Genomic DNA, 24,896 nt, shown 5'->3' on the forward strand with positions numbered 1-24,896 from the left:
GGCATCCAAAATTGCAAAACTCTAGGTGTTTAGAAATTACTTTTTTTTTTTTTTTTTTTAAGTGTGACAGCATGCCTTTTGGGAAGAAAGGAATGGAGGGGTGGTTCTGTACTAAGGTCATTAGTCTCAGACTTAGGCACCTGCGTTAAACTGTTTAATTCACCACAGACCCTGTATGTGACTTTTAGCCAATCAGTGCCTCAGATCCCCACCTGTAATTGCAAATAATTTCACAGAGGCCTTGCAAGGGTAAATCCATCAAAGATTATGAGGCTCCCAGATGTTCTATTACCAACAACCGCATAAGAACTTAGGAAAGAAGGTGTACCCATTGGAAAGACATCTCAGAAGCTGCTGAATGGAGCAACCTACAATCCTTGGGTAGTGAAAAATGCAACAACATTATATATGTGGTTATGGTAGGGGCAGGCAGCAAAACTAGCTGAGCTAATGACCACAAACAAGTATTCATTTCTAGTGGTAAAAATTTTCCACCACTAGAAATGTGTCCAAGAGAGGAATTCACATTCAGTCTGCAACTACCCTCTCTCCCCTGCTCTTTGTGCCTCTCTCAGATTGCATTGATCCTAGTCAGGGGAAAAGTATGGGGAGCAGGAGCCGCTCAATTCTTCCCATTCCAGGAAACCTTGTGTGAGGAGTGGGTGGGGAGCAAGCAGCAGTTACTCCTCCCCTCCTTTCCTCTACTAGCCAGGAGAAGCCTCAGGAGCCTTTTGTCATCACTCAACAACTCCCAAGACTAAGAAGAGGCAAGCAGCATTGGATCCATCCATTTTCCCCACACCAGGGTCATCCTGGTCTCTGGAAGTCATGGGGAACATTACCCCCCGGCTTGACTCCTAGTCCCCAGGAGTAGTCAAGCAGCAAAGAAATGTACCAGCATTTGTTCTCTTAGGAGAACCTCTCCCAGGAGCAACCTCTACTGGGTTGGAGGTGGGTTATTCTTATCTAAGAACTACCGTTTTTGTTTCTGGGGAAACTGCGTAACCATCTGTACACTTGTGGTATCTACTGGGAAAGCTGCAATTCTACCAATAGACATACAACACCTGTATGTGGCCAACATATCCAACTCTGTATATGATGTACAGCTAGAGAGAACTTCAAAACTTCTCAAAAGCCCATTAAAATATTTAAACTTAAATACTAAGGTTACCAAGAAATAATAATTTAGACCCTGGAAATACGCCATCCCTTGAACCAGAATAAATTGGATCAAGGAGTCAACAGAAACAACCAGCTCTTGAGTAAAAGATTTTGAAGATAAAAAACCCCCCCTCAAACTGGACAAATACAAGGGAATATGGCACCAATTCTTAGATTTTATTAATAAAAATTAAGGACCCAAGAAAAAAGAAAAAACAGACACCATTAAAAAAGTTTAGATCAAAGAGCTCACTGAACACAGCAGAAAGAGCCAACTATTAAAGTTAATGGAGAGTGGAGGAAAAGACGGATAATCTTCCACATATGCTAAAATAAGGAAGTATTAGAACGTAATGTCAAACTGACATTAAAACGTACACCAATTACAGGAGCCGGTTGAAATCCTTCATTCAAAACCAATACAAGTAGATCAGATTTTTTTCCCCTCTTGTCTTCTGCCCAGCCTCAGACTAAGACAACTAACTACCTCTCTCAACAAGATGAATGCCATGATCTCTAACCTGTTACTGAAAAATAAGTAAGGGATGTTAGACATGTGACAAAAATCAAGTTTAAAAAGGAAGCAACTCAAAATAGTGTTAGGGGCAAAATTCCCCTCTACAAAACTAGAAAAAAAAATGGATTTTGCAGGGAGCCATCTAGCAGAAAATGTGAAGATGATTTTGTACCTTCACCAAAACAAGGAAAATGTGAATTTCATTTTTTATTCAGGTGAATTGGGAACTGAAATAGAATCCAACCTGCATGCTGGATCCAGCCTCCATGTATATTCTTAGGAATTTCTCATTTCTGAACTTGACAGTGAGCTCTTTTTTCTAAAGATGCCAAAATGAAAATCTGGATCTGGATTTTCATCTAAGGACCACGTATTTTGGGAAAACCAAGATATTGTTGCTAGCAATCTCAATTTCTGTGCTTTTGTTGTTAATGTTTGTTTTTAATAGGCTCATAGTATTTTATTGGACATAGGGAATTGGTGGCCTTATTCACATGTTTATAGGAATTGCAGTTAAGCACTTTTCCAATATAATTGAGCTATTCATTCCCTTAAAAAGGGAAGGAATATTAGAGTTTCCAATACATTTGATCTAAGCCAATAAAAAGGCCGAGTACTCTCCAAGGTCCAAACTCAGCAAAACTTTCCATCTTTCTGGCACAGGCACCTTATTAATCACCCCCATGCATGTTACCAGTGGAGGAGAAAGAGAACAATCAGAATGAACCTTTATACTCCAACTTTTTTGGCCTCAAAGCATGAAATATATATATTTTTAATTCTGCCTGTAAAATAATGGGAAGAAAATGGCAACTGGCAGAAATCTCTTCAGTTTTTAAAGTGATCAGGTTTGTAAATTTGGAAGGTCATTACTTCTTTGCAAGGAAGTATTTTTTTTTTTCCTTGTCTGCCTAAAAAAAGGGTGACCACTTTAATTAATCCAAACAACAATTAAACAGGGAAAGTTACAGACAATGTCCCTTACCTTTCCCCTCAAGTAAAGGGATATATGTATATAAAAGTAGTTAAATTAAGGGGACTTTATACACAATGCTTCTATGGCAACTAGTTTTTAAAAAAGAGAAAAAATACCATTATTTTGTGGGGGAACTTATACAAGTCATATAGACTGCAGACTGTTTCCTAAAGAGGCAAGGTTCTTTGAGTAGATGTGTTATCTTTTATTAGACCAACTGATATTAGTCAGTTGGTCTAATAAAAGATATCACATTTACTCAAAGAACCTTGCCTGCCTATGTCCTTAGACTGACACAAAATGGCTACAACCAAAAACCCAGCAACATGGAATATTTCCTAGAGATGCAGATAAGCTTTTCCAGTTTGCATATTCCAGGTTTCTTATACTTAAATACTATATTTTCAGTGCAGACAAAGACTTTGGTCATATGGTCCTGATATTTTCCCAATTAACTAAATTATTTGACAATAAGTTAACAATAAAGACATAGAAATATAAAAGAAATTTTCACTTAAATACAAAAACCCACAAGGAAATATACTGTACTTTTTATCCTTTTAAAGAAGATGCTAGAGCATTAAAAAGGGAACACATGTGTGTGAACTTTTTTCCCCTTGTCTTGCAACTGACCCATTTAGATGGTCATTTTGACATCTCCATGAAAGGTATGAAACTCCCTCATCAAGGAAATTGCCTATGATTAAGGGATAATGTGAAAGGATGTTTAATCTCTTCTCTGGAGCACCTAACACATGTTAATGGCTGTCAAGAAGATGCCAACATTTTGACCCTCTCTTGCAAAGTGAAAGACAAGAACTTATATTCCCTTTTTAAAAATACTTCTTATATATATATTGCAAGAAATAAGCACACAAACAAATTCCAGAACAAAAATGAATGTAGTACATTTTATCATAAACTTGGTTAATAAGGTCATGGGGTAAGGTGACACTTAAGTATAACTTTCCTAAAAAGAGACTCTGTAAGATTAAAACATATAACAAATCAAAAATATCACTCAGCCAATACACCCCTACCAAATATTTGCCATATTATTTTAGTTCTGATTATATTTAATATTTTTAGTCAACACAAAATTTATGGAAGCCATTAGTTTATTAAGAGGCAGTAAGAAAATATACTGCCTCTTATGTTGGAATTTTAATGTTTTTACGTGTCTTCATTTTAAACAATTGAATTAAGCAACAACAAAAATTGAAGAGACTTCAAAACCAATCAAAGACATCAGAGTTAAAATAAAACAAACAAAATGAGTATATAAACTTAATCTTGAGTTCACAACATTATGAAGAGCACACACCAACTGCTGAAACTTCCCTAGCCTGACGAAGGGTTTTTGAACCCGAAAGCTTGCTTAATAACTATTCTCCAACCATTTGGGTTGGTCTAATAAAAGATATCAAATTCACCCAGGGAACCTTGTCTGCCTATGTCCTTAGACCAACATGGCTACAACCTAAACCCCTGCAGCATTATGATATGCATTTCATCTTTACCTTGGCCAGGCATAAAGGCTTAGTATGATCAGAATTTCATTTTTTGTGGTTTAGTTTCATATGTTTATTTGAATTAGCATTAAAAAAAATAATAATGACAGGGAAAAAAGTCTTCAGAGGCCTTGAGAGAACCTATAACAATTATAATAGCTCAAGTAGAGGCAATGGGGGATTATTTTTAACATCTGTAAATAACTCCCTATCAAACCAGGATGGTTCATTCAAAAGCTTGTGTTTGCTAAGATTAATAGGAGTAGAAGCTGGAAGGCGATGTTCTCGTAGGCAGTTTACAAGAGTAAATATTGATTTTATGTTACCAAACTCCATTTGGGAAGAGGCAGTCTACCATGTGCCTAAAACAGTTTCCATGCATCCTGGGGATGCATATGAAACCTTAAAAATATATATAAATAAGGAACACAAGTCCACCTTACATATTAGCGGCATGCATGTTTGCTTTTTTGTTTTTTTAATAAAAATGCGTTATTTCAAGCTTTTAGTTATGCTCCATAGTGCTAGTCAGTTACTGTTATACTTCATAAGGATTGAATATTTCATTTAGATCTTTCTGAAATGATTTTTTTACCTGAAACACCTAGGATGTTAAAACAAACAAACAACCACAAACAAAATTTACTATAAAAAGAAGTAAATTTCTCTAAAACATCTTAGTGTTTAATACATAACCATTTACTGCTAATGTGTAACCTCAGCACCATTTTAAAAATTATTTACATTCAGACTGTGAATAGGATTGTTATAAAGGCATTGCCTTTTAGAGCAAGCAAAACTGGTTACTAGGATTTTTTTTAATTAGTTTATCTAGCTATGAGTAAAGTTCAGAATCATGATATTTTAAAGGGAACCAAATCATCCAGTTCCACACTGAAAGTATAAGACTAATATTTTGAAAACCTCTAATTCAAAGACCTGTTATCTTTACTTGACCTTACTTCCTGTCATTGGCAAGAAATGAGTTGCTTCTATTCACCCTAATAGCCATATAGTATAACCCTTGCTGTGAACAACTGCTATTTATGCATCCCTTTGTAGAATGCTCCAATCTTGGGAAGTCATACGTCTGCCTCAGAAGGGGTCATTTACAAACAGCCTCTTGTTTGACCTAAGGGATACATCACATTACCTCACCCTGTACTTTTTACCTTATATACTGTACTTCCTTCCTCTCATGTTTAACATGGCACAGGTGGTTCTGTGCTTCAAAACCAGGTGTTTGAAGCTGAAGTCATTTGCTGAAGGTCATATTAGTTTTAGTTTAGAATTCAAATCTCATAGACTTTCCACAAAATTCTCTTTGGGAGTAGTAAGCTATTGTTTATTGCATCTTCTCGTTGTATACATGTAGAATTTGACGCATTTCTAGCCATTTTCTGAGATTTAAACCAATATTTTATCTTATTTGTACCACTCCTTGGGGTACTGTTGTAAGCCAACAGTAAATGTATGCATACAAACATATTGTAGGTTTGCATTACATAAAGCAAAGACTTCTTTACCATTACAGAAAAATGGTTAATGTGTTGAATGCATCTATAAAGTACTACAAATGTAGAAATAGGTTGGGTTTTTCCTATAACACCAAACAGATTCATTAGAATTTATGGAATTTTACACAGAGTGGACTTTCAGGAACTCTCTCTCTTCTGCCTTCCCAATCTGGTTTCGAATTTTGACCTCAGAATGTCTCACCTATACCTGAGGCAGACAAGGTTCCTTGGGTGAATTTGATATCTTTTATTAGACCAACCCAAATAGTTGGAGAATAGTTATTAAGCAAGCTTTCGGGTTCAAAAATCCTTTGTCAGGCTAAGGAAATTTCAGCAGTTGATGTGTGCTCTTCCTGGATGGAACTATACTATACCTCAGGGAAATATGTATAGTATACAAAAAGGATGATGGGTTCACAACTGTATAGAATAGCTAGGAAAAATGGTTAGGTTATTCATGCTCAATACAATACTAAACTTTGCAAAAGCATTTGCTTATAGAAGAAACAAACAAATTGCCTCCATAGCTCACTATAATGATTCATGCAGTTCACAGAAAACACTGTTAGGCACGACTCAAGTCAATGGGAGTTTTGCCAGAAGTTTCAGGAGAACCCAGGTTTTTACCCTTAGTAAAAGTGATGGCATTTTAACTTCTCCCATATTGTCACATAAGCAAGTCAGACCACTATTTCCACTTTAGAACCATAGGAAATTAGGGTTGGAAGGGACCTCAGGAGGTCATCTAGTCCAACCTCCTGATCAAAGGAGGACCATCCCCAACTAGATCTTGCCAAAGCATTGGCTGAAATGCCAGGCCTTAAAAATCCCCAAAGATGAAGATTCCACAACCTCTCTAGGTAATTCATTCCAGTGCCTCACCACCCTCCTAGGGAGAGAGTTTTTCCTAATATCCAACCTAAACTTCTGTTGTGGCAACTTGAGACTGTTGCTTCTAGTTCTGTCATCTGTCACCACCAAGAACAGTCTAGTTCCATCCTCTTTGGACCCCCACTACAGATAGTTAAAGGCTATTATAAAATCCCCCCTTAGTTTTCTCTTCTGCAGACTTATAAGCCCAGTTCCTTCAGCCTCTCCTCATGAGTCATGTGCCCCAGTCCCATAACCATTTTTGCTGCCCTCCACTGGACTCTCTCCAATTTGTCCACATCCTTCCTGTAGTAGGGGGCCCCAATAATGGATACAGTGGGCGCATCTACTTGAGATGCTACTGTGTAGTTGTTACTGCGCATTTATTTAGTAGTTAATTATACAAGTATAATCAAGTACTAAATAAATGTTCAGTAACTGGAGTTACAGTGCAATAGCACTGACAAACACCATTTTAGTACACTACTGTGCAGTAGTGTAATAACACTGCACAGAAATGTATTAGCACTGTTGGTGCTGTGATGTGCTACTGTGCAGTATTATTTAGCTACTGTGCGGTTAGCATCTTGTGTAAATGCATCCAGTACTCCAGATGTGGCCTCACCAGTGCCAAATAGAGGGGAATAATTACTTCCCTTCATCTGCTGGCAACCCTTCTACTAATGCAGCCCAGTATGCTGTTAGCCTTTTTGGCAACAAGGGCATACTGTTGACTTTTATCCAGCTTCTTGTCTACTGTTAACCTCAAGTACTTTTCTCCAGGACTGCTGCTTAGCCAGTGGGTCCCAAGCCTGTAGCAGTGCATGGGATTCTTCTGTCCTAAGAGCAGGACTTTGCACTTGTCCTTGTAAACCTCATGAGATTTCTTTTGGCCCAATCCTCCAATTTGTCTAGGTCACATTGAATCCTAGCCCTACCCCACAGTGCATCTACTACTACCCCTCTCAGCTTGATGTCATTTGCAGACTTGCTGAGGGTGCACTCTATGCCATCTTCCAGGTCGTTGATGAAGACATTGAACAGAACTGCCCCCAGGAACAACCCCTAGGGCACTCCACTTGAGACTGGCTGCCAGCTAGACATCAAGCCACTGATTACTATTCTCTAAGTCCGATGCTCCAGCCAGTTTTCTATCCACCTGACAGTTCATTTATCCAGCCCATATTTCCTCAACTTGCTTGCAAGAATGCTATGGGAGACCATATCAAAAGCCTTGCTAAATTCAAGGTATATTATAACCACTGCTTTCCCTGCATCCACAGAGCCAGTCATCTCAACATAGAAGGCAGTCACTTCTATGACTGCATGTTATACAGACTGATGAAGAAAGAAACTGATTGGTTTAGATTTTACAAAGTCCCAAATCGGTGCTCCGAAAACATCCCACTGTCAATGTTTGTAAGTTACACACATCCCTCATGAGTTTCAAATCTCAGCGGTTGCTTTGTGCCAATAAATAGGATGATCATATTATTTTTAAGGAAATCTATGGGATGTTGTTTCAAGGATTGCTGGGGAGAGATGGGATCCAACTGAAGAGGAGAGAGAAGAGTGTCTTTGCAGACAGGCTTGCTAACCTAGTGAGGAGGGGTTTAAACTAGGTTGGCTGGGGGATGGAGACCAAAGTCCTGAGGTACATGGGGAAGTGGGAGACCTGGTGGAAGAGCAAGCAGGAAGGGGCAACAGGGGAGGTGCTCTCGTACTTCCTGAGAAATCAGGGCAATCAACTAGTTATCTCAGGTGCCTGTACACAAATGCACAGAGCCTGTGAAACAAGCAGAAAGAATTGGAAATCCTTGCACAATCACGGAACTATGACGTGACTGGAATAACAGAGACCTGGTGGGAGCTTGCATGACTGGAGCACTGTCATGGATGGATACAAAATGTTCAGGAAGGAAAGGCAGGGGAGAAGAGGAGGAAGAGTTGCATTTTATGTAAAAGAGCCATATGATTGCTCAGAGCTCCAGTATGAAGCTGGAGATAGGCCTGTTGAGAGTCTCTGGGTTAGAGTCAGAGGGGAGAGCAACAAGGGTGATGTCATGGTGGGGGCCTGCTATAGGCCACCAGATCAGGAGAAAGTGGTGGATGAGGTTTTCTTCAAATAACTAGCAGAAGTTTCCCAATCGCAGGCCCTGGTTGTCATGGGGGACTTCAATCCCCCTGGCATCTGCTGGGAGGGCAATACAGCAGTGCACAGGGCAATTCAGGAAGTTTTTGGAGAGTACTGGGGACAACTTCCTGGTGCAAGTGTTGAAGAGGCCAACAGGGGGCATGCCCTTCTTGACCTGCTGCTCACAAACAGGGAAGAATTTGTGGGGAATGTAGTAGTGAATGGCCACTTGGGCAACAGTGACCACGAGATGATTGAGTTCAGGATCCTGAAGAAAGGAAGCACGGAGAGCAGCAGAGTAAAGACCCTGGAGTTCAGAAAAGCAGACTGACTTGCTTAGGGAACTCATGGGCAGAATCCCCTGGGAAGCCAGTCTGACAAGGAGAGGAGTCCAGAAGAGCTGGCTGTACTTTAAAGAAGCCTTACTGAGAGTGCAGAAACAAACCATCCCAATGTGCAGGAAGACTAGCAAGTACGGCAGATGACTAGCTTGGCTTAGCAGGGAACTTTTTGGTAAATTAAAATCACAAAAAGGAAGCTTATAAGAAGTGGAAACGTGGACAGACAATTAGGGAAAAATATAAGAGCATTGCTCGGGCATGCAGGCATGAAGTCAGGAAGGCCAAAGCACAACTGGAGTTGCAGCTAGCAAGGGATGTGAAGGGTAACAAGAAGAGTTTCTACAAGTATGTCAGTAGCAAGAGGAAGATCAGGGAAAGTGTGGGTCCCTTACTGAATGGGAGAGGCAACCTTGTGACAGAAGATGCAGAAAAGGATGAAGTGCTCAATGCCTTTTTTGCTTCAATCTTCACTGGCAAAGTCAGCTCCAAGACTACTGCACCAGGCAGCTCATTTTGGGGAGTAGGTGAGCAGACCTCAGTGCTGAAAGAACAGGTTAGGGACTACCTAGAAAAGTTGGACATGTACAAGTCCCTGGGGTCAGATGGGAAGCACCCAAGGGTGCTGAAGGAGTTGGTTGATGTGATTGCAGAGCCCTTGGCCATCGTCTAAGAAAACTCATGGCTATCAGGAGAGGTCCTGGATGATTGGAAAAGGGCAAACATAGTGCCTATATTTAAGAAAGGGAAGAAGGAGGATCTGGGGAACTGCAGACCAGTCAGCCTCACCTCAGTCCCTGGAAAAAATCATGGAGCAGATCCACAATGAAACCATTTCTAAGCACTTGCAGGACAAAAAGTGATAAGGAAGAGTCAGCATGGATTCACCATAGGCAAGTCATGCCTGACCAGCCTTATTGCCTTCTATGATGAGGTGACTGGCTCTGTGTATGCGGGGAGACTGGTGGATGTGGTCTACTTAGACTTTAGCAAGGCTTTTGATACAGGTCTCCCACAACATTCTTGCAAGCAAGACTATGGGGGGATTTAATAGCAGACTTTAAGCTACCTAAAGGGTGGTGTTGGGGGGGGTTGAAAAAGAGGATGCAGCTAGACTTTTCTCAGTGGTGGCAGATAACAGAACAAGGAGCAACAGTCAAAAAGTTGCAGCAAGGGAAGTTTAGGTTAGATATTAGGTAGAATTTTCTTACTAGAAGGGTAGTAAAAACACTGGAACAAGTTACCCAGAGAGATGGTGGGAGCTCCAACCTTGGATGTTTTCAAAACCCAACTAGACAAAGCTTTGGCTGGGATGATCTAGTTGGAGGTGGTCCTGCTTTGAGGAGGGGGTTAGACTAGATGACCTCTTGAGGCCCCTTCCAACCCTAACTTTCTATGATTCTGTGACATTGCCCCCACCCCCAAGTCTGTGACACCTAGATGGGATGGAGCCAGCAGGGGCCACAGTCCCAGGGCAGAGCCCAGAGCCCCTGAAACAAGTCACCACTGGCAGCCGGATGGGCAGAGGGAGGGGTAGGTACCCCACTCCCCTCAGGGCATGAGTCTGAGCCACCTCAATCCTACCCCCGTGGGAAGCCCTGCTCTCACTTGAGATCCGGGTGGCTGTGACCACTTCCTGGTCCCAACTCCACTGATCTGCAAGCAGGTGAACTTGCGCAGTAGAGTTAGTCAGGACTGGCCTCAGGGGTGGCTGACCACCCAGAGTGCTGTGGTCAAAGGGGCGCTCCACAACACATACATGCATGTGGGCAGCCCATGCTTATAGCAGCGCTCTCCACTGGCCTTGCCCCACCTCAGTTGATCCCTGCCCCAGGCAGGAGGAACTCTGCCTTGCCCAGCCCAACCCCCACCTCCAGCCACTGCTCAACTGGAGCCAGGCCAGGAAACTGTGGGCCAATCTACAACTTCTACTTCAATTTTCACCAATTAGCCAGGACACTGGGGCAACCCATGAAATCCAGACTGTCCTGACTAAACCAGGATGGTATGGTCACTCTACCAGTAAGGACAATAGAACTGGGTCCCCTATTTTAAAATATTGAGAGAATAGATATTTGTAATTTGTTGGAGATCTGTCTCTTATTTTCTAAACAAGTTACTGTATCCTGTTCTTGAGAGAGGTTAGCCGTATTAGTCCAAAGTTTATAAATTGTACCTTGTAGGCTAAATAAGTGCAACTCTACCCTGCCTTATTCTGTTCTTGGTTTACCAGTTATATGACTGTTTCCTGAGCAAACTAAGGATTGTTTATTAGTGTCAGAGAGGAAATGTGTGAGTTGTCACTCACACTTCTGCAGTATCTTTATTGTGTATTAAAGCATTTACCTCACTATAAGATACAAGAAATTCATTTAGAAAACACAATGTTAAATATTTGGGTTTGGGACCAGAAGTGGGAATGTGTTAGTTAAACTCTCTGCTGACACAAACTTGGGAGGCATTGTCAACACAGATGACTGGATTATCACACAGAAAGAACTGGACAATCTTGAGCACTGGAATAATAGAAATCAGATAAAATGCAAATACTGCAAAATGCAGATTTATGCATTTAGGGACTAACAGTTTAAACTGAGATTTCCTTAACTAGAAATGTCAGAGGAAGAGAAAAACTGATACACCCAGGACTATCAGAGGCTGACCATGAGCTAGCAATTTAATGAAGTTGTAAAAAAAATAAATAAATATGTTCTTATAATGCATCAGGCAACGTTTGTTTTCCAGTAGAGAAAGGAAAATCTTAATGCCATTGCCAATTAAAAGATTTGTCTAGAATTCTCTGTGCAAGTCTGCTCATCCATGTTAAAAAAAAAAAAAAAAAAAGATGAATTCAAACTGGAACAGGTGCAGAGAGAGAGTCTGTCTGACAAGAGGAGAATAGAGTACTGTTGGTACTGTTAGCCTAACAAAACAGAGGCAGAAGAGAAATGTGACTTCTCTATAAATGCATCAGGGAGATAACCAGCAGAAAGGAAGATGAGCCATTTAAACTAAAGGGTAATGTTGACACAAGAGCAAATGACACTTAAGAAGTTTAATGTGGACCTAGAAAAGGGTTTTTAATCATCAGGAAAGCATAGTTCCTGGATAGTCTTCTAATAGGAATAGTAGGGAGAAGAAACCCAAGTCAATTTAAAAATGAATTAACTTGATACATTTATGAAAGGATAGGTAAGGGGAGGATATCGTAGGATATGGTTGCTTGCAATAGCAGAGAACTGGATTAAATGGCAAAGGAATGTGACAATCACAATGGAATAAAGAATCTTGATATACAGGTCATATTTTCATTGAACCTTTCTACTGAAGACCCAGGCATTGCATCATAGCTATAGTATGAGCATAAGGGATCTGGCATCAACAACAGTCTGATGGTCAGGGGACAAAGATTGGTGGGATAGATAGAATCCATCTAGCAAAGACTGGAAAGTATATCTTTGAACATTATGGGCGCGTCCACACATGCAAGTACATGCGCTTGCAGTAGCTCAAATAGAAGCAGTGCAAGTTTGAGCTGGGGCTTTTTGCCTCAGCGCACATGCTCGGACATGCACTTCAGTGTGCAGCAAATCGTGACACTTGGGGCAAAATAACTCTGCCTGGCTTCTCCCGGATCTGCAGCCAGGGGGAGCTAGCCAGGGGGTGGCTTTTTATACTGCAGCCAGGGGGTGGCTTTTTATACTGCTGGGAACAACACCTGTGTTGTCCCCAGCAGTATAAAAAGCCACCCTGTCAAGTAGCTCAGGGCTACTCGCTCTCAGGAGCTTCTGAGGCCCAGCCAATTGGTACCTGGGACACTACCCCTTGTGCCAGCTGGACTGCTGAAGCAGCCTTGAGAGTTCCCTGCACCCTCTACCCACTGCAGCAGTCTGGCAGTGGGGGCTGCTGCCTGGCTGTGACCTGCTGCACACCTGCCAGACCCGGATGGGGACTGCAGAGCCAGTAGAGGCATCTGCCCCTCTGGGCCAGTGGACTGTGGTTGCAGGGTTGGCCTTTGTGTGGCACTACTGCCATATGTGCCCCTTGCCTGGCTATCTGGGCAGCTATTGCCGGGAAGATGTTCTGGGTGTGGTGGCCTGCTTTGAACTGTCAAAGCATGTCCTCCTGGCCCCATTTGGCCAGGAGGTCAGCCGCAGCCAGCTGGGTCCAGGGTGCCAGCTCTGAGCAGGCAGGGTCCTGCCACTGGCCTCCCCAGCAGGAATTCTGGTGTTTCCTATTGGAAAACTGAAAAATCCCTGATAAAAAAAAATCCCAAAGTCACTCTATAAAATACTCCAAAATCCATGTTTCTCCACATGTAAAACAAAAGACCACTATAAAGAGAGAGTGAGACAGAGACAGCGATTAGTTGGACAATATTTTATTGATATATCTACAGTGTTAAAGCAAGTCTCTTATCATAATAATAAAGTGAACTTTAAATACAGCTTTCATGAATAAATATTTTGCTGCCCTCCCACAGAGCGATGGCCCCCACACAAGGGGTTCAGCTGCCCCCCGCAAGGCCCACATGCCCCACCCCAGCCCCCTGACTGCTGCCCCACCTGGCCCCATCCCCCACCAGCTGCTGCAGCCCCCCCAGTGGCTGCCCCACCCACCCCCACCCCCGCTCCCCCAGGCTCCAAAATGGCTGCCCCATCCAGCCCCACCCCCCAACTTGCACCCCCAGATCCCCGTGGCTACCCCCACAACCGCAGGCACCCTCACTTTAAAAAAAAAAACACCCAGGAAAAAAAATGGAAAAAAAAAAAGAAAGCCTCTGCTTACCTTAGAAGCAGGGGTGGGGGGCTCCAGGGCCTCCTGGAAGAACCCCCCAGGCAGCACAGGGCAGCCAGGGCGGGGGGGCAGCAGGGCCCAAGCTGGAGCCACTGGGGCTCTCACCCTGCCCTGCACTCTGCAGGCAGGACCCCGTCAGCCGGATGGCAGCTCCAACTGCTGATAAGTGCTGGGGGGCTTGTTTGTTTGTTTTTTTTAATTATGGGGTAGGGGGGACACAGATTGGGGGGGGTTTGGGGGAGTGGGGCCAGCCAGGACAGGGGTCGGGCCCCAGGGGGGCTGGCGGGGGGAAGGGTCGGCCAGGGCAGGGCTGTCAGGTGTTCCCCCCCCATGGTCCCCTCTCCCCTCCTCCAGCCCCCGCAACCCGTTACTCACCGGCACCGGAGCCCTGGTGCCGAAACCTGTGGCCTGGCAGGCCACATGTTTCAGCACCAGGGTGAGGAGCCAACCATAGAAATGCTCTGGCAGCCAGAACATCTCCATGAAGGACCCACCCTCCGGTAGCCTCAGGGCATGGTCCGGGACTCTGCCCTCCTCTGCTTTTTTAAACTTCAATTTTTTTAGACCCCTGGATATCCAGGGGTCTAATTTTCTCCCTGCGCTGAACATTTTTTTGTTCCCGCACGTGCCTGTTGCCCCACCTCAAAGGGCTTTGAGGTGGGGCAAGACACACGTGTGCGTTCGTGTGGACGTGCCCCATTTGGCTAAGCAGTTGAGCAGACTTTAAACTAAGTCCTATGAGGGAATGACAGGAAAAATTAGGTACCAAATATACAATTAGAGTCTAGAGAAATAACTTAATTCTGGAGAAGAAAAGGTGAACTGCAATAGGGCTAAAATGATGCCAAAGGGAAAACAGCAGAGCAGTCTGCAAGTATCTTCAGTATCTATAAACCAAGATTGGTAACAAGCAAGGCAAACTGTAAGTCATAATAGGCAAAAAAAGAGAGAGAGCGGGAGAGAGGTGCACATTATATTATCCCAATTTCCATTACTGGAATATTCAGAGACAGATTTTTTTTTCCTAGGAGGACAGATGCAGGAAGTAAAGGACACTGAATTGTACTGTATGTCAAGAATCTGTATACCTCCCCCAAGAGGATGTGATCAACAGATCTGGGTAAATTTAAGGAGTGAAGGAATAGTAGTAATGTTCTGGTCTACTACAAGGCAAATCAGGAAGAAGACAAGGCACATTGAACAGGAACCCTGGGAATCCCTTGCAGGGGACTATTGGGGCATGCTTTCAAGCTGCTGCACCCTGGGTCAGGGGTCGGCACTCAGGGCAGTTGTCCCACAGGATTGAGCCCCTGAAACCCTGGGAGGGGGATGTCCCAGCACGGCTGATCCAATTGATCAACAAAAACAGACATATCTTGACATGCCTGATGCTGTAGCAAAACAACATCTGTTTCTAGACTGAGACAAGTTAGAGGCCTGGGTTTTAGCAGCAGGTAAGTGGCAATGTAATAGTGAATGCACTAAGAGATGAGCCATATTGCTACCCCTTCTATCATCCTATATACATGTTTTGCAGAAGGAAAGAGAAGATGAAACCCTCCTGTTTGAGAGCATCTTTGGGAATGATTATGTAACTGTCACACCCCACCCTCTGACAACCCTAATTATGAAAGGAATGAAGCCATCTATAAACAGCTTCTACTTACCTACCACGCCACAGAGACGTCAATAACACTTCATGATGAAAGTATTGTAGGGAGACAGTAAGCCTCTTCTCCCAGTTTCTACTCATTCGCTCAGTTAGATAGGCTGTTACTGATCAATGCATCAAATTACAACTGTACAGAACAGAGGTGTCCAACTTCCAAGCAACCAAGGGCTGTATGCCCAATAGGCCACCAGCATAAGCAACAGCCTTCCTGGGCCACAAACCCCATAGATGCCAGCCCCCTTTCACTGCTGCACCCTGTGACTATGACTCTCCCCTCCCCGCCCACCACCCCGCCACTACACACTTCAGTGACCTCCTACATTGCTACACCTTGTGCCTGTGACCCTCTTCCCACTGCTGTACCATGTGCCTGAGACTCCCTGCAACCCTCCTGTACTGCATGCCAGGCTCACCCTCCGCTCCCTGTAGTTTTGCGGTGTCTCAACCACTAGGGTTGAGCAGCTACAGGAAAGATTGGGAGCCCATACAGTAGTGAGAAAAATTGGGGAATGCAACTTAACCCCTCATAGGCCACTAGTTGGACTGCCTGATATAGAAGATACTTAGGACTAATATGTCAAATCTTTTTCATTCTAATTATTAACTTACTTAATATTTTTAAATTAGTTTCTATAATCATAACTTTTTCCTCTCTAGTGTGTTGAAATTCATGATTTTTTTTATTTACTGGAAATGTCCAGTTATCATGTTACATAAAAAGGGAAGCCAAGTGACAAAAATAATAATAAATGTTATACTGGTGTTAAATATAGAAATGAATAAAAATCAAGGAAAGAAGGAATTGCCATAATTTTTACTTGCCCAAATAAGATCAGAAACAAACTCGAGAAAAACCTTCTTGGCTGGTCTAGTCTACTTAGTGTAAACTTGGGGAGTGGAGGCATACCACCTCTGGGCTCCTAGTCCATGACAGTCTCGTAAATTATACTTCAATAAAAACAACAATAACATATACATAAAAATGGCCTCTCTCCTGACTAGTAAGTAGTAGATATAGTCTAAGTCCATGGAGAAGTCTAATAAGAGATGTGGGTGAAATCTTTACTTAATAGGAGTTTCAGCATTGATTTAAATTAGGTTAGAATTTCACAACATATATATTTTATAGTTTGCCTTTGCCAGCAGTACATAACACCATCCTCATTAAATCAAAGAAATTAAACAATGCCACCTTGACATCATCTATCCTTCTCATCTGTAGATTTGATTTGACTAGTTTAGCAACCTTTTGGAGAAACAAAAATCAATTTGCTATCAAAGTAAGTAATTAAAATAAGATATTCAATTATTTTTAAGGTTTGATATGATTTAACAAAAGGTGAAGGTGTTGAAAGACAAGTCAAAGCATGCTTACATCTTATCCTTAGACCATCTTTCCAGTTGATCTAATAAAAGGTATCATTTTGGAACCAAGAGACAAGAGTTCTAGTTTTTTGTATGTCTAAATCTTATCCTGGCACTCAAAATTCAGAGAACCTTCCTTACCCTCCAACTCCCAAAAATTAATTTAGAAAGAATACTTCTAGATCCAAGTCATCCTCCTCAGTCTACAGACAGGAGGCTTATACTCTTATTGAAGAGTAGGAGCCTACTCACCTCCACACATCTACCCTTATTCTTGAAAGACTGTATGCATGGATTGGAGACTGTATGCATGAGAAACAGGACCAGAAGAGGAAGGATAGACCACTGGGGTCAAGTTGTATGTTAGTAATTAAGTAAGAAACTAAGTAAGGAAAGAAAAAGCAGACCTCACCTTAGAAATTCTTACCTTGCCAGAGTGCAGGGAGGATGGCTTGCACCTCCCAGGGATTTTCAGGGATCCACCCAGCTTAGGAGTGGACCCTGCACTCTTTCCCATAAGTGAGGGAACTACTCGCCCTATGTAACAATGCAAAGAGGGAAGAAACGGGTTTGCTCTACCAGATCCCTTCACAAAGGATCATGTCAAGGCCTGGGCGGATAAAATATCCATATAGAAACAGTTTTACAAGTTCTTTTTTGTAGCCAAATCCCAGAATGTAATGTTGTACCCAAGTTGGGTATTGGTACTCAAATTTTATTTAAAGGAATTTATCTGAGGCAATTAGTTTTGCCTTCTCTAACAAACACACAGCAACAAAAAGAAGGGGAAAAAAACCAAGCAACCCCAAGTTCATGTAAAACAAGACACTCATCCTAGATGCATCTATTTCTCCAGGGAAACAAGTGAGAAAACAGACATGTGACTGATGTTAGTCATATCACTCAATGTATTATCAGAAGTTGCTCAGATAATCTGGTTGATGAGCACAGTATAGGATCCTGTATAAAAAAAAAAGACTAGAGGAAGCCCTTACACAATGAACAACACTTTAGATTAAATTATTGCGAACACAAAATGAGGAACAGTTGGAAGAGCTCTGGCCTGGAAAGCATTTTGGACACTAACCTGATCTATGCACTTGCTAGCACAACATTAGGACTCTTCAATCTGGTGCCAGACTGTTTTGAAAACAGCTTTGAGCACAAAAAGCTTATTAATAGGGGGAATCTGCAAAACCACATTTAAAAGATAGATTACTTTATTCACCTGACTTGGTAGTGATGCATAAAAGTAAAATCTATACACATAGCAAATTTCTTCTATGGTCTGCAAAGTGCCTTCAAAGCTGTCAATTCTGTTGTGCATATGGACAAGAGAGAGACAAAGTAACTTGCTTGAGGTGGCCAATCAGCCCACTAGTTGTACAAGCAATGGAACCCAGGCCTCAACTCCCAATCTGTGCCCTTTCCAAAACACAGGGATGCCGTTTTCTTTCAAGGAAAAGGATAGTGAATGGAATGTACACATTTGCTCTCCAAATGCATGGATGGACTCCATGTCAAAGTTATGGCATAATTTCACAGAATGGTTGTCCAACAGCCTCTGCCAAAGACCATGGGGTAGAAGAAATTGCTGAACTGTTTGACTTGTAAACCCAGTTTGAACTGCAGAGTATTTGTTCAAGTGATAAACTGTTTAGAAGGCACTTTTGATCTCCAATCAAGTAAGTACTCAGAGTTCTGGTGTCTGGGGTAGGCAGCCCTAAAGACCTTTGTTTCCAGTCATCGCTGGAGGAGGGGGAAGGAAAAAGCATGAGGCTCAGTGATTATCCAGGAGTTTGAATCAGCTCATAAAGCTGAAAGGCTGAGCAGCTTCCCCCCTCTGTCCATATGCACACCAAAAAAGTTTTATGGTACAAGTCAAGCCTTAACTTTAAACTGATTACTTGGGCTTAGTTTAAGTAGTTTATCAGTTAAAAGACATTTTCAGGTGACTGATTGATGGTGGTTAAAGAGGTTTATAAAGGATGTATTTATCTCATGAGAGAGAAATACTAACAAGATTAAATTAAAAATGTCATGCAGTGTTTCTAGTAAAAGTACATAGCATGATAGTTGCTTCTGCCACCAAAATAGAAAGGAGTTTACTGCATTCTGCTCCTGGTAGAAATATATTGACTTTCTCATTTGGGACTTGACTGATTTTTTCTAGTACTCACTCCGGTGCTTTTATTACTTCAGCTTAAATTCCACTCTCTGCAAAGGACAGACACTGAGTGGAAGAAGAATATTCCATTCTCAGCATAGGCTTTCCTGGACAAGGGATACAGTCAGTATAGATTTTACTCGCTCAAATTACACAGAAAGGGAAAAATGATGAGAAGCCATGAAATTTCTGTTCTTTTGCAATACTACCATTATCCTACACTCCTGCAAGCTGATGCTGCAGCAGTTTCAAATTATGAAGAGTAGGTTGCAATGTTGACTGTAGCATCTTAACCTGAAATTAAATATAGTACAGGCCTATAGCCAGATTGGCTTCCACCTAACACAGAAGTAGTATAGATATGTCTGTGTGGTGCTGGAGAAAGGGTGGCGGGGAGAGCACCAAAGCAAAGGGGTGCCAACAGGCACTGCCCAGCTGGGATGGGGCACAGGACAGAAGCATGAGCAGCTCATTTGGTGGGTGTGGGGATGGGGGAAGGGTGACTCCCACCACTGCATGCGCTCCTGGGCAAGCATGGGGGGTGTGCCCCCCAGATCTGTGTGCAGGGTGAGGGCAGGCTACTGCTGTGGGCTTTGCCCCAGGTGCCAAACGTCACTGCTACAGCACTGTGTCTGTGCAGTCTTTTGGGCCAGCTAACTAGCCCTGCTAAGTGAAAATAATACTTAGCCCACCTACTGTACTTTGCAGTTGTGCCTACATTGGTTCCAGCTTAGCAAGCAGCCCGCACAGTTGAAGGCTTTGCTGTCAGGCATAACAAGGTTTCCATGTAGACAACAACTGTGTTTCAAGAAATACCCAGAAGTTCCCCAGCAGATAAATATCAAGGCTTTTCTACATAAGGATATCCAAGAAAATTATTCTAAATGAACTAAAAAAATTTATTTTTAAAGTGTGAATTTACATAGGATTAAACTGCATTAAACCCCAGTGTGGAAACTCATATTCAGACTTAAAGTAGCCTTAATTCAATTTATTGCAATTCACTTCTGAAGTGAAACAAGCTAAATTTAATTAAGGGCACTTCCCCCCCCCCAAAATATGAGTATATAAACTTTTTAAAAAATACTCTGAATTAGCTTTCTTGAGCATTCCTGCAAAGACAAGCTGTTAGATATGTCACTGGGTAGATAGAACAGCTGGTATGTAGAAGAAGCATTTTACAGAATGGAAAAAGTGCCAGAAAAGGTAGTTTTCTTCCAGGCATTTTGTTTAATAAACAAAACACCAAGCTATTAACTCTTTGGTTAGGGCCCGGTGACATTGCTTCATTTCCAATATTTGTTGTACTAACAGGAATTATATTTTTAAAGTACATATAATGCCTGTAAAAAATATTGAATTAGGATGAGAGAAGCCTGTGCTGCCATTGCTGCTGAATGGAGACCAACCATTCATTTCCCATATGTCACTGAAGGACCGGGAAATGGTCACAACACTGCCACAGCTCACTAAGGTTTGCTGCGAGATAGTGGGTGAAAGGCACCTGATGCCATTTGCCTGTCTCTTTAAGAGATAAAGAAACTGGTTTCAATGGTTTGCTCTGCTCTGCTCCATCAGAGACTATGTAGACAGTCCCTCTAGAAGACATTCTGGTTACAGGATGTATATATAGATAGACTGCATCTGACACACCACCTCTCATACTCTTCTCTGATTCATTGTAGCAATTTTAAAGATATCCTGCAATTAAATTTTGATTTGTCTTAATGAATCAGTAACAGCCAGATTATGACTAGCGAAAGCTTAAGCACTCCTACTATATGACCAGGAGAATACCTTTAACTGGTTTGATAAAGATGCAGCCTCCGAAACACAAAATACCAGAGCTAGTCATTACACATGACCTGATGAGTCCAAACAGAAGGGAGGGGAAGAGAGAGCAAGGAAAGGTGAAAGTCCATTATTTAGTCAGTCTCTGAGTATGAATGCTGCAAACTTTGCATAAAGACTCATTGTTTCCAATAGGCAACCCCTGATGCACATGCATGTTTGGAGGGGAGAAAAACTTTAAAAAGTCTTATTGTTTAGACCTTTAGCTGACTTTATGGAGCTTCTGCCTGTTAATCACAAACAGCAGTCCAAATCCAGGTTTTAGCTCACAAATGTAGCAGAAACACAGTCTAATATTGGGAAGGAAGATTTCATTAATTAAAAAGTGCATTCACAATAGACAGCAACTGACAAGCACATCTGCTGACAGCACAGCTTTTGACAGCAAAGAACAAGCAGCTCTCAAACAATTTTTCTTTGGAAAAATGTTTTCCCAGGATTTGCATTTATTGAGTCATTAGTCACTCAAAAAATAATGAGTAACTAAAGACTGAGAAATACACAATAGACTCAGACAAAACAAATCAATTAATTCAACAGAAACTCAAGTCAAGTACCTACTGAACCGGTAGTTTCCTTTTTAGATCCTTCAAGCCCTCCAATGACTCAAGGCCTCACCTTTTCAGCTCAACTTGTGAAACTCTAATGCTCAGTTTGAGAGTCCCTCTCCATCTGTGCCACAATAATCTAAGCAAGTCCAAAATGTTAGGGAATATTCTAAGTATCTGTGGCCAGAACCTTATTGATTAGGGGGAAATTAGAAAATGAGGAACACATGAAGTCCTTGCCATCTGTTTGGCACAAACACAGCTTCAAGCACCTCTGTAATTGTCTATAGATCAAACAAGTAGCTGCTGCACCCATTAACACTTTTCAGCATAACAATACCACTGTCTCATCTTTACTTATCCTCCCAATACCTTTAATGACTTGACACCCTGAATGACTTATCTCCCAGACAAATACTAATGGTGGGGGAAGGGTCAATGGGATAGGTTGGAAGAGGCATCTACAAAGTGCCTACTATGTGGGGGAGATAGGGGAAGGGAGAAAGGAAGATGCAGAATCCTGGTGGGGAGATACTGGAGAATCTGCTATGGTGGAGGGAGGAATGAAGGCAAACAGACCCACTGCTATAAAAAATAAGAGGAAATAGAGGGCTACAGGGAGATCTTGTCATAGGAGAAGAAGGCATGGGAGTCCCCATTATGTGGAGAAATGAGGTCCCTCAGAGCCTCTGGTATGGAGGGAACAGAAATAAACAGTTGTTCTCAACCTTTTTAGGCTTGAGATACCACTTGATAGAAGCAAGGTACCCCTCGGAAAATCCCAGCTCCTAGTTTTCATTCTTTTTTTTTTTTTACTACAGAAAAATACTGGAGTACTTCTTCTGTTGCAAGGACCTCAGACTACAATAGGTCAGAATGTCTTTAACACTATGGATTCCTATATAACATTTCCAGACTCATCTTCTGAATCATGTTTGCATACCTTATAGTGCTAATGTGGTACACTACAGCCCCATTGAAAGAATCTCAAAGCACTCTGATTGAAGGACCCTGTTATGAAAGGGAGAAAAGACACAGATTCTGGAGGGAGTAGGGGGCACAGAGCCCCCAGTGTGTAGGAGGGGATAGGAAGAAGTTGCATAGAGTTCCTGAAATAAAGGGAGATGGGAAGGGGGCAGTCAGAGTTTTGTGGGTGGGGAGTAAGGACCATGGGTGTCTCAGTGAGCTTAGTTCATGGAAGTCACAAAGTATGAGATATTCCAGTACACCCACTGGTCTGGAGACCAAGCTCCGCTTGCTCCCACTACCAGGCTCAAACACAGCTGCTTCCCTTAAATCCAAACATTCTGGGAAGAAAGCAGCTACTCCTAAAGCTAGGGCTAGCCAGCATCTTGAACCCAGTTCTTTACTTTTTTCCAGCTGTTTTGGTGCTGGAGACTTCTTGCTTAAAAAGCCTTTTCCATATCTGCAGAAAACCTGGTGCCTCATTGAAATATCACTTAGGGAAAGGGAATATGAAAAATGTTTCTTTTGAATTATACTAGGGATTAGTGTGCCTTTTCTCCTTAATGCAAATTCTATATGGATGTCTAGTTGCTCTCTCTACTGGAACATAGGCTCTGTGTATCATGCTGAATGTGTCACCAGAGTAAGATTCTCAATGTATTTATTGATCAGGTGTAGGGAATGCAACAATGAGAACATACATTTACAATGCATCAGTAAACACTCCTACTGAATAAACAATCTAATGTGATTACATGTTAGGATTAGAATTAGCAAAGGTGAGAAACATTCAGGATGTGTACACCTGCCTGATTCCAGCAAACTGTCTGCTCTAGTGCTAAATTTCAAGAAGGTGATAGTGCCAAGGGAATACTCTTAGATACAAGGTTGTACTGGGAAGGTGATGTTTGTTTTCACAGACAACACCAGTCATAAGGGTCCATCTCAAGCTGTGGCACTTAGTGACCAGCTGAGAAGAGCAGAACTATTCTTGGAAGGCTACCTTTTTTGTGGGAGAGGCGACAGAATTATACCCAGCCCAATTCTTTAAAGCCATTTTTTGCCCAGGTTAGGCCTTTTCTCAACTACCTGCTATCACAGCTACCCATTCTAAGGAAGTTGATTTTGAAAGTTATGACAAAATGGGAGTATAAGATAGGCTTGGAAGATAGTCTAGTGGTAAAAGCATCATCAATGTCTTGCAAGGCTTATTAAACTAAGAAGTTTATTGTGGCAAAAATTGTCCATGATCCAATCTATGCTGGAAGCACACAGTCCTGCTACTGTATTGTCACAACCTGAAAGGCATCCAGCATTTAGTGTTTCACTTCCCTCCTTTTAGTTTAATTTACAGCTGATGAAGCTGATCAGAGAAGCCATGAGAACTATATTTATTCACAGAGCATAATTTCAAGCATCCCCTCCCCAAATTGGCTACTAGCTAATTCACCACCATATAGAAACAGTGGTTTCAGGGGGCTAGATAATATTGCTTGTATGTTTACTGCTGCTGAACACATCTGCAGGCTGCAGCAACATAGTAGTTAACTGATGCAGAATATGCAGGGGAAGAACATTTTAGATAGAGTTCCCAGCACATTTCACTTTTGCTTTTCCTTCCAAGCACACTCCTTTTTTATTATGTTCACTCCTAATGTTTCTTTGACTTCCTTTTTTACTTCATTCTGTGGGACTGGTACTGAATGCTGATGAAGGAAAATCAGGTGCAAGCCACAGATACTGTTTTAGTTCCAAACCCTACATTTATCAGGGATCAGGTGTGTATTTTGGGGGCAATATTAGAGACTCCAGGTCAACTGCACTACCTGCTTTCCTCAGTCAGGAATGGATGCTTGAATTTTCATATTGTCAGTAAAGGGAAATATTCTACTTGCCTCTACAGCTATATTTTATTTATTTTAGGTACTCCATCCTCTTTAAGGTTTTAGGTTAAGGTTAATGTCATACAGTATCCACGGGCACAAAAAAGAGTAACACTTAACTGTAGCTTTACTCTTTTTATCTTTGCAATTTCAATTAAGTGTTCTAAATAACTGACAACATGGAATATAAAACATTCCTGCAACAATGTAAGTCTAGCAGCAATTACGTTGATTTACTCTGGACCATGTTAAGTTCAGAGAGTGGGATAAAGAGACAAGAGTTTAAAACTTCTTTCACACTGATGTAATAAATTCAGTACATTGCTTTAAAGTTAGGGCAAAATAGCTGGTAACTGAAAGTAAAGAAAAAACTTGTTTTGTTTTCCACTGTGATAGAAAACAATAGATTATGGGAAAGTTCTTCAGAAGGTGATCAGAGGAAAAGTTCACCAGCATCTATCATGAACTGTGTCTCTGTGGCCTGCTGGGATAGGAGGGAGGGACATAAAGGTGTCAGCAGTTGAGCTGATACGGTAAATCACAGTAGAGCTAGTAAAGTGTAATGGCAACCTAGTGTAACTGCCTTCAGAGTTCTATTTCTTTTCTGAGGTTGTCCTTGG

At 41.9% G+C, this 24,896-nt stretch overlaps 1 long non-coding RNA gene across 1 annotated transcript in view; it reads right to left on the reverse strand.

Moving 5' to 3' along the window:
* The window catches only part of LOC132251190 (uncharacterized), an 86,914-nt gene extending 65,318 nt beyond the window's left edge, over positions 1-21,596 (reverse strand). Inside the window, exon 1 of the long non-coding RNA XR_009463082.1 lies at positions 21,498-21,596. This is a non-coding gene — a long non-coding RNA (uncharacterized LOC132251190). The remainder of the gene's footprint in view (positions 1-21,497) is intronic.
* Between the last annotated feature and the right edge of the window lie 3,300 nt (positions 21,597-24,896).

This window comes from Alligator mississippiensis, chromosome 6 (assembly GCF_030867095.1).
Source record: "Alligator mississippiensis isolate rAllMis1 chromosome 6, rAllMis1, whole genome shotgun sequence".
NCBI classification, from domain to species: domain Eukaryota; kingdom Metazoa; phylum Chordata; order Crocodylia; family Alligatoridae; genus Alligator; species Alligator mississippiensis.